This window comes from Mobula birostris, chromosome 14 (assembly GCF_030028105.1).
Source record: "Mobula birostris isolate sMobBir1 chromosome 14, sMobBir1.hap1, whole genome shotgun sequence".
NCBI lineage: Eukaryota > Metazoa > Chordata > Chondrichthyes > Myliobatiformes > Myliobatidae > Mobula > Mobula birostris.
In genome coordinates, this window is record NC_092383.1 from 72,280,372 (window position 1) to 72,294,545 (window position 14,174).

A 14,174-nucleotide genomic window follows, 5' to 3' on the forward strand; every position below is an offset into this window, starting at 1 on the left:
TATGTCATATTATTTACTTCTAGCTTACATTCCCGGTTGTGTTAAGGACTGGGTAAATCTTAATTAGCACATTTAAATGACTCTCTTCTCGTAGGCCCAAAGGTTAAGTGTCAGGTTCAGGGCCATGCCATTAAGGAACTGGAGTGATAAAAGGCCTTTTAGCCTGCATTACCTTTCAAAAATGATGGGAACTGATTTTCTCTTTTTCTACCTTGCCCCATTTCTCTTGATTCTTACAAAATCCAGAGATCTATTAGTGACTGTTTTGAAAGCATTCAGCGATTGAGCCACTGCAGCCCTTTGGAGGTAGTGAATTCATAAGACCATATGACATAGGAACAGAATTAGACCGTTTAGCCCATTGAGTTCTCTGCCATTTTATCAATGCTGATCCATTTCCCTCTCAATCCCATTCTCCTGCCTCCTCCCTGGAACCTTTCATGCCCTGACTAATCAAGAACCTATCAACCTCCACCTTAAATACACCCAATGATTTGACCTCCACCGATGCCTGTGGCAATGAATCCCACAGATTCATGGAGACAGATGTGAGAGTATGGAGGAACAGCTGGAAAACTTCTGAAATGCCTGCTTCACTGCCGCTGCTATTGTGTGATCTGAAATCTCCGGAGGGGGAGGCCCCGAATCCTCGACTTTGCTCGTTTCAGCGGCCAGGGCGAGGTCGAAGGCACTTGGCAGAGGATAGTGCTCGGGGGGCTGTATTGGAGGGGCTGGTCGGAGGCTCGAAGTTTTCGGATGGATAGACTCAGTGTCGGCTGTGGTCAGCTGCTTCCAAGGTATCAGCAAGTTGACGGTGCCTGGAGGTTTATGGCAGGGAGCTTCCCCCTTTTGCCACCTGCTATTAGGGACTCGGGAGTCGATCGACTCAGGACTTTGAGACTTTTTTTTACCATGCTCGTGGCTTGTTCTTCATCAAATTATGGTATTGCTTTGTACTGCTGTAACTACATGTTCTAATTATGTGGTTCTGTCAGTGTTAGTCTTTGGTTTGTCCTGTTTTCTGTGATATCACTCTGGAGAAACATTGTATCATTTCTTAATGCATGTATGCATTTCTAAATGACAATAAAAGAGGACTGAGTGCTCTCATAATCTAAACTCATTTCACGTGATGAATGATGCAGCTGAGCCAGTGTCCAACCCATTTAATTAATTTGCCGCTCACTTCTGGTGTAAGCTATATTGTTTGTCTATTTTAAGTTTTCTCATTGTGAATCTCAAGGCTACCCAATTCTGTGTCACTCTCATCAGATTTTTCAACAACAGTATGCAGTTTAGTGCTCTTTTTGAAACTGCAATTAGACTTTTTATCTTTTCTCTTCTCTGTGCAGTCCATTTATTTTTTGTCTGCCTAACATATGTCATACTTTGTTGCATTTTCTGCAAGTTCCACCTTTAAGCCTGCATTGGTGTGGTGTAATGTGAGCCCCGCCACAATGGTAACATGATTTGTTTGGTCACGCAGGTTTCTGTTAGATGTTGCAATTCTGTTCATGCTCACTTTCATTCCTAACTGTTACTCAATGGCATCACTGTCTGCAGTTTCCACTGATACAGCACTTTCATCTGCTTGTTTAAATGTGAGTTGTGCTTCAGATGGGAGCTGTTTCTGAATGCTTTCTTGGAAGATTCCACAAACTAAATGATCTCTCAGTGCTTCATTAATCCCATTACTAAACTGACAATGCTCAGACAATCTCTTGAATTCAGCCACATATGCAGAAATAGAATCCTCTTCCATTTGATTCTACTTATGAAGCCTAAAGTGTTCTGCAATCAACAATGGTTTAGGTTCTAAATGTCCCTGCGTAGCTTTCACGTTATCAGCAAAGCTCACTTCAGCTGGTTTGGTTGGAACAGTCAAACTTCTCAGCAAATCGTATGTTCTCCCAGCCAATGCACTCAGAAAAACTGGCACTCACTCCTCATTGGCTATTTCACTTGCTTCAAAATACTGCTCGATTTGCTCAATTAACTGGAAAACATATTCCAGTTATCACTGGTGCACTGAAACGTGTCTGTCTTTCCGATGTAACCAGCCATTTCTGCTGTTTTAAAAATAATTATGACTATCACCTAGTACACATTGTTTATGAACCAGTCAATTCGTCTGTTTTCTGCTTTTTTTTTATAAACTCAAACATCTTCTCTTGCGAAGATAGCATGGAGCACTTTTTAAAAAATTTGAATGTCTTGCCGCGACTCAATAGGCAGGGAGTCATCTTGCGTTCATTTTAAAACTTACTTATTGCCACTGTTATGTTTTGTAACTCCAAAACATAAAAATAATCAAAAGAAAAACAAGGGAACCCGAGAAATACGCATCTTAGTTTCATTTTTACTTGAAGTGTGGTGCGCGCATATGACATGGTGACATGATGATGTATATCATTCATGTACGTTTACAGATAACCCATAATGGATTATGCAGACGACAAAGAGTAATGACTCAAACAATATATTTGTACTATTACTCAAATATCACCAAACTAATATCACCAACCATAAACTGTTTCAGCTGCTTCTGTCTGGCAAACGGTACTGCAACGTGAAAGCCAGGACCACAGGCTACGGGAGAGCTTCTTTCTAAAAGCCATTAGATTTATAAATTCTCATGTCTGTACATTGCAACAGGGTCAGAGAACAAAGATTTTTACTCTTTCATGTTGTGGGATGGACGCAAGATTTAAATAAATAAATACATACATACATACTAGATACACAACAGTTAGGTACCTCTTGTACCTAATGAAGTGGTCACTGAGTGTATTTCGCATCCACTGTTTTACATTTCTTTTTTTGATATCCTGGGAGAATTATGTTAAATTGTGTATGCATATTGTCATTGAATTACATTTGAATGCAAAAGAAACATTACATCAAATAAATTGAGACTGCAGACCTAAAAATAAAACTGGACCTCTCTTGGAATATCATAATAAAATTGTGAAAAAACAGTTAAAGACTAGCCTGGAAGCCCAGATTTCCAAGGCAAAATTTTATTTGTATTGTATGAGTGGGAGTTGCTTTCATTACATGCAGTTCTTAGGGGGAAATGATACAAGTCTATTCCAGTTAAAAGTTCATGGTACTTTGCTGATTGCAATCAAAATTAATCAAATTGAAACATTAATTCTGTTCACAAAAGCTGTCTGATCAGCTGAAAAATTCTCCTTTTTTACTTTTTGCATTTGCAATATTTTGTTTTGCAAGGGTATAGAAGCCATTGCTAATAAATGGTACTTATAGACACCTAATTATATAAATTTAGAAGGAAATTATCCCTGTGAAACAGAAATGTCAAATAAGCCCTGAAAACAATTGCCCTAATTGCCTCTTGCATCATTTTAATGGAGTTATTTTGAATGCACTGAATCTCAAGAAATACAGTGAGAAAAGAAATTTATAATCAGCATATTAAGCATTTGTGCAATATTAGTATCAAGTTACATTATGATTCAACATTGGTTGAATTTCCTTAAGTTTCATAGTCAAGGATGATTTAAGAAAGATGCTTCACAGTATTAAAGAAATTTGATAGTGCAGAGAGATGTGATAAAATCTGGTGAGGAGATTTAAGATAAGAAACCATGATTTAAAAAATTAGAGCTTAACCATTTAAAGATGAAAAAAAGGTCCATTTCACAATGAAGTCACTGGCAATCTGGGACTTGCTTCCTCAGCAGCTTGTGGACGCTAGGATATAGCTAAAAATTTCAAAGCTGAAACAATGGAAGGGCTTCAGTGCAAATGATGTTAAGCAAGGTAAATGGAATTGAAGCACTAATTAACCATGAGCTAAATGGCTGGCAGAACTGCCTCAAGAGACTGAATGACCTGCTCGCACTCATCCACAGTGCAAAACACAGTGAAAGAAATAACCAGCAAATTGGATGTTGCACAGAAATACAATGTCTCTTCACATGACTTGATAGAGAGTGAGCAACATTTCTGTAAAATACCAACAACCAGACCAGAAACTGCAATAAACAGCAATTCAACTAATTTCACATAATGACTAATAATATACAGTAGTTAGTTTATAAGATTTAATATTAGGTCATAAATACTAACTACGCTAGTATACACTCGGTGGCCACATTATAAGGTATACCTTTAAACCTGCTCATTAATGCAAATATCTAATCAGTCAATCATGTGGCAGCAATTCAATGCATCAAAGCATGCAGATATGGTCAAGAGGGTCAGTTGTTGTTCAGACCAAAAATCAGAATGAGGAAGAATCTAAGTGACTTTGAACGTGGTAGGATTGCTGGTGCCAGATAGGGTGGTTTGAGTTTCTCAGAAACTGCTGATCTCCTGGGATTTTCCAGCATAATAGTCGTTCTAGAGTGTACAGAGAATGGGACAAAAACAAAAATCATCCAGTGACTGGCAGTTCTGTGGGCAAAAGTATCTTTTTAATGATTCCTCCTTCCAGTAGACGAATTCAACCCCCCCCCCCCCGCCTTCCTCCATTCACCACTGGTCCTTTTACTACTTCTCATCTGACTATCACTTATCCCTGGGTCCTCTCCTCCTTCCCTTCCTCCTAAAGTCCCCTCTGCTCTCCTATCAGATGCATTCTTCTCCAGCCCTCGACCTTTCCCAGTCCTGAGGAAAGGTCTCAGCCTGAAATGTCAAGTGTTCATGCATTTCCAGAGAAGCTGCCTGAACTGTTGAGTTTCTCCAGCATTTTGTGTGTGTTGCTTTGGATTTCCAGCATCTGTAGACTTTCTGGTGTTTACTGTTAATGAGAAAGGTCAGAGGAGACTGGCCAGACTAGTTGAAGCTAATAGGAAGGCAAAGTAATTCAAATTACAGCATGTTACAACAGTGATGTGAAGAAGAGCATCTCTGTACACACAACACATTGAACCTTGAAGTGGCTGGGCTACAGCAGCAGAAGACCATGGACATACAGAGATACACTGTGCAAAAAATAACCAATATATTGGATAATACACAGGAATGAAATATCCCTTCACGTGGCTTTATATTGAATAAATAACACTGCGGTAAAATATCAATAACCAGAAAATGCAATAAGCAGCAATTCTAAGTTATGAGTAATGATACAGTTCATTTATAAGGATTAATACTAGGTCCAAACTTTAACTACTTTAATATATAATTGCCCTTCATAATGAAGTTAGGTTGTAGAAGGTACTTCATTGCAAACAATTAAGCCGAGAGGTCTAAAATGAATGGTTGGCAAGACAGCTTAGTTACAATCTATGCATAACAATCTTCCGCTCCACCATCCCCCCAAATCTATAATTTGATTACTACCGCAATAGCATTCCAGTGACTTCACGTTTTAGCACTCCACACATTTCTAATTCAGTTAAATGAAATAGGACAACTTTACCTTCTGAACTTTTTCTTCCTCGTACCTCTCACATCAATGCTGGTCTTTGGGTCGTCATTAGCATAATAAGCTACAATACATTTGTATGGATATTCTAATATCCAAGCAAGATCAGAATAACCATGGAAGGTTTAAGGGGAAGCAGGGAAAACTTCTTCACTCAGAGGGTCATGAGAGTGTGGAATGAGCTGCCAGCATAAGAGGTGCATGCGAGCTCATTTTCAATATTTAAGAGAAGTTTGGATTGGACATGGATGGCAGGTCTATGGTCTGGCTGCAGGTCCTTGGGAATAAGTGGATTAAATGGTTCAGCATGGACTAGATGGGCTGAAGGGCCTGTTTCTGTGCTGTACTTTTCTATCACTCTAATTTTTCCTATTAACATACTGCCATTGCACTTTTAGTCATATGGAACTATAGCAAATCCCAAACATCCTCAATTTCACAAAATCATTAAATTCCTTTGAACCCACATGAAATTATTAAATGTATATGTTCAGAATGAAAGAAAGCAAGAGATTCCACCAGTGATTGAGCAGACTCAATGTAGTATATAAATATTTTATATGGTGCACAAAGCAAGCAGATTAAGCCTTTCTAATAAAAGGTATGTGTATTTCCAGATAGCATCGATGCCGACTACATGATGGATGGGCCATGCAGAAGTTCACACAGAATCCATTATGCCATTTCAGTAATGGAGCACTCTTCAGGGATTTTGTTCAAAACAGCCAAGGAGCAATTAAAGCAAAATCCCTTAAAATGAAAAACCTGAGAGTTAGAGTTACATTAGGCCGACAAAAACACCAGTCAACAATGTTTTCAGCATGGATGAACAAAAACTTTCCTCAGAATTCAGACATCTCTTGCATCTTTTATGTTGCTTTTGACATCAGATATTCTCCCAGCAAATCATTAAGCCCCAGTATGAGCAGGACAAGGTGTCAATTTGAGCAGCTACCCACTGCACCATTCCGTTGACCAAAGTGCTGTTTATTTCTGGGTAAAAGGTTGAAAAAATACCTTCCATCAAATGAGTGTGAACCGTTATCTGACATCCATTTTCACACTGTGGCCTACATTACATGTAAATTTTACGGGTCAATTTCATCTTAAAGTATCACTGTATTAAGCCACAGGAACAGAAATGAACCATTGGTCATCTGTGAAAAATGCACAATTTTTGTGACAGAAATGTGTTGTGCTCAGCTTCTGAGATTTAGTTTCACTGACTGTAATGGAGGTAAATTTCAGGAGCGGGGTAGAATTGACAGTCTGCTGCACAAGTATGTACTTAGTGCACGTGAACAAGAATATACACCTGCTCCACATCATCATAGAAAACTGCTGCACAAAAAGAGTCCGTTTTTCTTACTACTTCTTTGAAAGAGCAACTCAGCTGGTCCCACGACGCTGCGATTTCTACACATAGCGGGATTAGGCCATCAGACCTTTCAAGCCTGCCCTACCATTTAAGGGTCATTGCTGATCTATACTGACCTCATTTTTGTGCTATTTATCCTTACTTCTCTATTCCTCATTCTATCAATTTGTTTTTTATTATCCAGCTCTACGCTGAATATTTCTTATGAGCCAGCTTCCACCACCCAGCAATGCAGAGAATTCCACCCTGTACAAAAAGAAACTTCTAGTACATCAGTTTTAAATGACTGGCTCCTTATGGTTACAACGTTCATTCGTGATTCTCCCACAAGTGAAATTATCCCAATAACCACCCACTCAGCCTCTTTGGGATCTTATATATTTGAATAAGGTACACCTATTTTTTGCAGATTTCAAGGAGTGCAGGCCCAAACTATTTAGTGTCTCCTCCTGGGACAGCCCTCATCACAGGGCAATAGAACAAAAGCCTGCAGAATCTCCTTTGTGCTTACTTCAACGTTACTGCATTTCTTTAGGTAAGGGGATCAAATCTGTACATAGTATTGCAGGCAGGGTCTCCACCAATGTCCTTCCATTTTCTTTTTCTCATTCAATTAATTTCCACCCACAAGCCCTTTGGACAATGCATTCCAAACCTTGATATGCCATTGTTCTTTAGCCTTTTTCACATCATTTCTGGTATTTTTGGCAGTTTCCTTACAAATGTATATTCTCATTATTGACACTCTTTCCATCAACCAAAGAGCTTGTTATTAACTACACAGACACATTTTGATGCCACCGACTTCAGTTTGCCAGGCTTATTCTCCATTTTTCTAATATTGTGCAGCAACTGTCCATTGGTATCCTTGGATCCACTGAGAACTGCAAGGTCATGACTGGCAGGTCCACTATTTTGAAAATTATTTGCATCAAGAACTTAGAATGTATCCTACTTGGATGACATAACGTCCAGTTGAACAAGATCAAGTGGTCCTGTAGTTCCACTTCATACTTATCTAATATGCCTGCAATCTCTTTGTTCATAAATTCAGCAATGTCCCTTGTAATGCCCAGCACAAATTTCCCATTTCGTGCCTTAGCCTTGCCTTCACCAGATCTCAATTTTGGTTCCCACTGTTACCGAACTTTCCATCACCTAGGCCACTAATCTGTTCCTGTACTATATCAGAATTTTCAGATTTTTTTTTTACTTTATATATTCAGCATCTTTTTAAATATCATGCCTGAACTCAATATCAAGGAATTACATGCCATATGTTGTTTGAAAACCTGGCATGATTTTTCAATGTCCAGTTCACAGAGTACATCAGGAACTCAATGGTGTGTGTACACAATGACAGCAATACTTGCCGAGTGATAAATGGTTTACTGCATACTTCACATTGCTTCCATAATGACTTGGACTATCTAATCAACATAATACACATTGTGCACTCTGTGAAATTTAAAATTTCTTTTGTGGAATATAGTTAAAATATCATAGGGCATGGAGGAGTGTGGCAGAATTATTGATCTATATGCAAGGAACATGGATCCATAATTGCTTGAAAGTGGCATCACGGGTAGACAGGGTTGTAAAGAGAGCTTTTGGCACGTTGGATGTCATAAATCACGGGATTGGGATTGGGATGTTGAAGTTTCATAAGATGTTGGTGAAATCAAATTTAAAATATTGTGTCATCTAACAACAGGAAAGATATCAGTGCGGAGAAATTTACATGGATGTTGCCAGGGCTTGAGGACCTGAGTTACTGCGGTAGGTTGCATAACTTAGGATTTTATTCCCTGGACAGCAGGTGAATGGGGTACATGAAATTATGAGGGGTATAGATGAGCCTCCCCCACCCTCTCCCCCCTCAGTTTTGGTGAGACTAGAACTACAGGCCATAGGTTTAGGGTGAAAGGTGAAATATTTAAGGGGAATTGGAGGGGGAAATATTTCACTCAGAGGGTAGTGAGAGTGTGGAGGATCCGCCATCGGAAGCAAGTTATTAATGGTAACATTTAAGAGGTGTTGGGTACATCGATGGGAGGGCACGGATGGATATATTCCATGTGCAGATAGATCGGACTTGACAGAAGACCTGGGTACCATGGACTAGATAGGCCCAAGAGCCTGTTTCTGTTCTGTAGTCCTCTAAGAATCCACTCAAAATAAAAAGCAAGACTAAAAGCACTGTAGAAGTTACTACTGCCTCTATTCTTCAGAGATAATAGTCTGAAGAATTCAAGAAGACAATAAGTTAATTGGCAAGGATTACAGTTTTATATAGTTACCTCCAATAAAATGAAAGAAGTAACACACATATTCAAATTCAGCCTCTCCTCAAACAGAGCATAGCCACAATCATTTTATGACAAGACACAAAATTAATTTGCACGATCACTGGCATCAGTATCAGAAATATTCATTATAAAATTAGTTTATTGGAACATTCAGTCCAATAAGTGTACTATTTGGAACAACATCCAACATCAAAGTATCACAACAACAGAAGCATCAAACAGGCCATCAAACAAATGAAACAGCAAGTCAAAGATAACACGAGGAAATCTGCAGATGCTGGAATTTCAAGCAACACACATAAAAGTTGCTGGTGAACGCAGCAGGCCAGGCAGCATCTCTAGGAAGAGGTACAGTCAACATTTCGGGTTGAGACCCTTCGTCAGGACTAACTGAAAGAACAGCTAGTAAGAGATTTGAAAGCAGGAGGGGGAGGGGAGATCCAAAAAGATAGGAGAAGACAGGAGAGGGAGGGATGGAGCCAAGAGCTGGACAGTTAATAATCAGTTCCTTAAGGTTGGCATAGCTGGGAGGAGGTAGTGGGGATAAGCTCCCACTACATATTAAATGCTTACAATGGTGTGCATTTCAGATAGCCTCTGAAAACCAAATCCAGCTCCTAGTTAGCTACTAAGCCCAGTCTTGTCTTGTCCATACTGCACCAACTGCCACCGCTGAGCTATAAACGTGCAGGAGCAATGTGTGGTTAAGTGCCTTGCTCAAGGACACAACACACTGCCTTGACTGAGGCTTGAACTCACGACCTTCAGATCACTAGTCCAACGCCTTAACCACTTGGCCACGCGCCAACACAGTGGAAAAGGGGCAAAGGCAAGTTACTGGTGCCTTAAAACCAGTTACTTTGGGCAGATGGAGCTCCTCAGTCTTTGTTGGCTGCTCATGTAGAAGGAAAACACTGATCTCAAATCTCCGCTGCTTTGTGGCTACACTCACTCATGAGAAGGCTTCGGGAGTAAATCCCAAGGGAAAATAGTGGAACTGGAGTCCCTAAGGTAGGCCAATGATGAGTTCAACGCTGACTGGCAACTCCTGCGATGCTGCTGACACCAATCTACATCAGTCTCTGCCGTTCCTTTGGATCCATCAGCTGCGTGGAGAGGGGGAGCCTGGTGCACGGACAACCGCTTGCTCCCCATATCGTACTGCCCTGGCTTGAGTGTCGGATCGCGTATCACAGAGACAGTTAGGACACAAGATCCATGGTCAACAGAGGGCCTCAAAGATCATCATTCATAATATTATCCAAATTATAACAGCAGTAAGATTTGCTTTGGTAGTGGATTTATGTACAGGTGTCCCCCGCTTTTCGAATGTTCACTTTACGAAACCTCACTGTTACGAAAGACCTACATTAGTACCCTGTTTTCGCTATGAAAAAAAGCAGCACGTGAAAAAATCAGCGTGCACCCCGAGCAGCCACTTTCCCCCAGATTCGGAACGGCATTGCTTTAACACGTGCCTGTGAGCAGACGTTTGCAAGATGAGTTCTGAGGTATTGGAAAAGCCTGAAAGAGCTCGTAAGGGTGTCACACTTAGCGTAAAACTAGACATAATTAAGCGTTTCGATCGTGGTGAACGAAGCAAGGACAACGTGAGTTTGGCTTGTGGAAGCTGACAAAGATGATGTTGAAGAGGTTTTTGGCATCCCATGACCAAGAACTGATAGATGAAGAGCTGATGCAATTGGAAGAGGAAAGGATAACAATCGAAACCGAATGCAGTAGCGAAATGAACGTGAAGCCACTGCGTGAGATTTTCGCTGCAATGATAAAGTACGACTTTATTTTTGAAAGGGTACGTAGGTTTAGGGGATATTTGCAAGATGGTTTGAGTCCTTACAAAGAACTGTATGATAGAAAAATGCGCAAGGCTCAGCAGTCAAGCAAGCCTTCCACATCAGCCACAGCAGACGACGAACCTCGACCTTCGACATCGAAGAGAAGATGAGCCACCCGTTCTAATGGAAACAGACGAAGAGATGACACCCCAGTGTCCCACCAGCCCAACCCCCGGGCCACGGACAGATACCGATTCGCGGAAAATGCAGCGGTAGCCGGGAGGCACACAGCACATCTTTAAGAAAAAAGCCGAAATAAACATACTAATTAATTAGGTGCCGTCCCACACATAAATGTCGGCACAGATCAGAGATGATGCAATCGGTACTGATCTGGGCTGACAATTACGTGCTGGGTGGCACCTAATTAATTAGCTTGTCTATGTGTTATGCCAAATAACACATAAAACCTAAAATAACCATAACATATAGTAAAAGCAGGAATGATATGATAAATACACAGTCTGTATAAAGTAGAAATACTTTTCCACAATCATTGCCTGAACTGTTCTCCATAGCGAAAATCTCACGCAAGTGCTCTCCGCAGAAACACGGCGAAAGCGCTCTCCAGTAACCTTTAAACTATGAAGCTGCCAAATCATACCAAACAATATGTAAAAATACACAGCTGATATAAAGTAGAAATAATGTATGTACAGTGTAGTATCACTTACGGGAATCAGGAAGACAGCGCCGAGCACACTGATGATGGTGTGTTAGGCTGGGTCGTTGGAGTTTGGGTGGTGCAGTGGCCCCCAGCCTCCGGGCAGCGAACTGATACCGATCCGCGAAGCATGCAGGGGTACAGCGGTAGCCGGGAGGCACCCAGGTTATTTTTGGGTCTGCGAATGCTCACAAAATTTTCCCATATAAATAAATGGTAATTGCTTCTTCGCTTTACGACATTTCGGCTTACGAACCGTTTCATAGGAACGCTCTACCTTCGGATGGCGGGGGAAACCTGTTTTCTCCTTCAGTTCAACAAGGCTCTCAAAGAATTGCTGCCTCCCACCTGAAAATTTGCAATCGCTCATGGCTGTGCTCCATGTTGTTAATTTTCACCTTCTCCTCACTACTTCTCGTAGCTACTGAAAAGCTCAGTTTGCCGGGAGAAGTAGCTAAGCAATCACAGAGGTACAACTTACTTAAACCACGATGGCTTAATTTTTAATGACAAGCCTTTGTTACTATCTTTGAATGTTAGGATGACCTGATCTCATTACTATCTCCGATCTTCCTCACTTTAATTTTTCAATTCCCACAGCTAACCAGGAAGTACAAGGTGGAAGAAGAATGCAGAAAAAATAAATAACCTCAGGGAAAAGAGCTTAAGAAAGGTATAAATCAATGCCACTGAAATTTCAATTTTTAGCTGTGTTGATTGTTCTAGAATGAATTAAAACTTCAAGTTTACTGACTGAAGAACCTGAAAGGAGAGAAAAATATTGACTGCCCTGAAGAAGGCTACATCCTAAGAGATGTAGAACAATTTCTAACCAAGCTACTAGATAACCCAAGGGTTATAGAATGTGATTGATATCTGTATCAAATGATTCAGCTCTGTCTGTTACAAACAGGGAAGGTTCTTAATATATACTCATTAGCTTCAGGAGTGGCGTAATAAAGTGGCCTACTGCTTTATGTGGTCATCTGCTTCTGTATCCCATCCATTTCAAAGTTTGACATGTTGTATGTTCAAAGGTGCTCTCCTGCACACCACTGTTGTAACGTGTGGTTATTTGAGTTACTGTCGCCTTCCAATCAACTTGAACCAGTCTGGCCATTCTCCTTTGACTTCTCTCATTAACATGGCTTTTTTGCCCACAGAACTGCCACTCACTAGATGTCCCCCCCCCCCCACACACACACCATTCTCTTTAGAGGTAGCTGTGTGTGAAAGCCCCAGGAGATCAGCAGTCTCTGAGAGACTCAAACCATCCCGTCTGGCATCAACTATCATTCCACAGTCAAAGTCTCTTAGATCATATTTCTTGCACATTCTAATATTTGGTCTGAACCACAAATGAACCTCTTGACCATGCTTTTATGCACAGAGTTGCTGCTTACATAACTGGCTGATTAGATATTTGCATTAATGAGATGTACAGGTGTACCAAATACAGTTGCCACTGAGTGTATGCTTTCATCTAGAGCTGTAACACAATGAGAAACTCAACGAACTGTGCTTTGTTTCTCCCTTCCTTCTTCCCTTCTGCTGCACAAGTTCACTCATTATATGGCTCTGTCAATGATGAATACCTTCTGAGAATGACACTTATGATGAGCAAAAACAATAGATTTCAAGCATATTTATGGGCAATACTACTAACCTTTACATGGATTTTGCAAGTAAATGTCGCATATTGTTAAACCAAACTGAGTGGCTGTCATTCCTAATAAGCAAGAGCTGTTTTGTCTGTTCTGCCTGGTACCTCTGGGACGTGTAGTCATAGCTGCCCTTGTTACCACTGCAGTTCGTAGACACTTTCTAACAAGCACAAATTTGCACAATTCCCCATGTGGATTATTGATTAGAAAACAGACAACAAAGAAAATCATGATGCATTTGATTATTTTTTCTGGTGACTGCTAGATTGCAATTAATCAATCTCTTAAAAAAGAGTTTTAAAAGTCCTTGCGAAGGAAGAATGTCAAAAGGCAATCAGTGATAACAATGACATTTGATTTTGATTGGCTGTTGAAATTGGGGGGAAAATGAGCGATGTAAATCAAGCAGGAAAATAATGCGGGGGTACATGTTTGGTTTTAATTTGTTAGTTCACTGGACGCTGACATTTATTGTTCAACATTAATTGGTCCCAAACTGAGAATCAATCACTTAGGTAATCCCAGAGCCACAAAGGGCATGTATGGATAGCAGGATTCATCTTCCTACGGGGCATTAGTGAAGCAGGTGGGTTTTTATCATAGTTACCATCACTCAAGCTTGCTATTAAAAAAAAAATAATTTATTTAATGGCAGGAGTTTAAATTCTCCAGCTGTTGTGGTGAGATTCTGTATCAGTGGTCCAGAACTCGGGCTGTTAGTCCTGTAAATTAACCATGACTCTAACACCCTCTAGGTTAGCCATGATCCTGATGAATAAAAGCATGACCTAGTCATGCTGTCATTACTTATGTTCTTCAACCTGTTATGGCTTGTCATACCCATCCTTAAATTTCCTTTTCAGCACGGAGTTAAACACTCAAGTTACATTCGGGCAGCTGCAAGG

At 40.4% G+C, this 14,174-nt stretch overlaps 1 protein-coding gene across 5 annotated transcripts in view; it reads right to left on the reverse strand.

Moving 5' to 3' along the window:
- Positions 1–14,174, reverse strand: part of celsr2 (cadherin, EGF LAG seven-pass G-type receptor 2) — a 363,567-nt gene that overhangs the window by 170,062 nt on the left and 179,331 nt on the right. The window lies entirely within an intron of this gene.